The sequence below is a fragment of the Octodon degus genome, unplaced genomic scaffold (genome assembly GCF_000260255.1).
Source record: "Octodon degus isolate 3935 unplaced genomic scaffold, OctDeg1.0 scaffold00531, whole genome shotgun sequence".
Classification (NCBI taxonomy): domain Eukaryota; kingdom Metazoa; phylum Chordata; class Mammalia; order Rodentia; family Octodontidae; genus Octodon; species Octodon degus.
In genome coordinates, this window is record NW_004525107.1 from 78445 (window position 1) to 80785 (window position 2341).

Sequence of the window (2341 nt, forward strand, 5' to 3'; positions counted from 1 at the left end):
TATTTTAATAGACCAATATAAGGTCAATGATATCACCATCCTTACTGTTTTATCAAAATATATGGTTAATACAACCCCTTGACAGTGACAATGTATACAGTATAGTATAAAAATGCATATATGATTCATATGAATCAAAAACTGGAAATATCCAAATGATAAGAGAAGTAGAAATTATTTGTAACACAAAAATTAACATGACTATCAAATGCTAAAAGCTATAAACTATGTATGATGTAAAGTGTATCTCAGGTTAGACTGTGCTGGGCTACGGACATAGCTCAGGGTAGAATGCTTGCCTACATACAGAGTTTAAGATGTATGTGGGAAAATAATACTTAAAATCTCATGATGACTATTAGTAAATCAGTGACATTGGAAAATACATTATTTATACTATTTATTTGAGAGTGAGAATTTTATTTAGAGGGAAGAGCAATACAAAAGTGTGAAAATCCTCTAAATAAGAGTAGAGGCAATGGGGCCAGGGAGATGGCTCAGTAGAATAAGTGCTTCCCTAGCAAGTGCAAGGGCCTGAGTTCAATTCCCAGTTCCACAAAAAAAAAAGAGTAGAGGCAAACTAGGTATCTTTTCTGCCAATATTTTATTATTGTTATCACAGCAATTTAAATATAAGATTCATAGATACTGATGTTACACTTTTATTGTTGAACACATCTACTTATACTTATTTTAAAACCTCACATCAAAGTCACTATAGGAAAACATATTTACACAGGTTTTCATGATGTAAAGGTGAAACTGAAAAAAAATCCTGCTTTTTATTCCCCAATGAGACAGCTATCTCAGATTTTGGTTAAATTACTTTATATTATTTTTTATTCTCCTCATAGTGTGTTTCATAAAATATTTTCAATTACAAAGATGGTAATGGTTATGGTAAAGATATGCTACAAAATGATGAAAGGACAGAGAAGTCAGACACCACGAAAGAGAAATCTTACAATTAGCAACCCTGCTTTCAACAACAAAGGTATTCCTTTGTATTTGGTCTAAACACAGCTGGACAAAAAAGCAAAAGCTAAAACAAGCCTATGATCAGTGCTACACTGGATGTTGTCCTTCAGGAAAGTGTGTGGGAAAAAAAATATGTGATGACAGATCTAATGGACCATAGTATTATATTCAAAGATTTACTAAGCCAAGTTGTTGATGTCTCCTGGTTTCTGTCTGGATAAATGTTCTCTTAGAATTCAACAACAGATTTACCAATAGCTGCGCAATTAATTTTCCTGTTTAGAATTCACTTACAGAATGAAAAATGGTATAAAGTACCATTCACCTTCTCATTAAATAATGTAAATATTTTACAAATGCTCTTAATGCTGAGATGTTACTTTTCTGATTCTATTTCAGATCTTGCAATTACAAATCACTGTACTATACACAGGTGAGTGTATGGGAGAGCTTCTGGCTACCCTGTGCCAGCAGGACCTGCCGGTCTGAGACCAGGCACAGCGTGGGTGAAACCCTTTTCCAATTCCTTGGGACCCTCCCACCACTCTGCACTACCCCCACCCCACTTGCTCTGTGAAAATTTCTTAGGGTTCTGGGGACTTCCAGATCCAGTCCCAGCCCAGGCCCTCTGAGTGTGTGGGAAAGCTTCCTCTCCCCCCTACTACACCTTGTCCCCTCCAGACTCAGCTCAGGCCTGGCACACAGGCCTGGGGTGAAACTCAGCAGCTGAATTCCCTGCAGGGAGAGTAGGACAAAGCCATCCAGCTAGTCCAGGAGCAGAATATCTTGCCAGAAGGGCACAACAGGATCACTCCCAAGGGCAGCAGCAGGAAGGAGCTAAGCATAGCAGCCAGACCCAAGCCAGGCACAGCAGGATAAATTCAAACTTTGTAGACCTGCACCTGAATTTCAGTAAGTGCTAAGGTTATAAATGCACCAAAGTTCTCCAACAAAGGTCAGAAGACAATGCTACACAAAATGACAATGAGAAGGAGCAAAACACAATCTCAGAAGCAAAGCCCACCCAAAACAAGTGCAGAGGACACTAACACAGAACAAATTGGGAACCACACAGCTGAAATCAATGAATCAGCAGCTTCTGAAATAAAGAAACAACTGCAGAAAGGTATAGAGGAACTCAGATTGGAAATGAAAAAAGAAAGGATGAAAAATAATACTACATGCCCCAGCACCTCAGAAAAAAGCAGGGGTAGCAATCCTATTTTCAGACAGTTTCAACTTCAAATCAAGAATGATCATGCAAAATAAAGAAGGCCACTATATACTGGTTAGGGGAAAAATTCAAGAGGAAGAGGTAACACTCTTAAATATGTATGCACCAAACACGGGAGCACCCAACTAT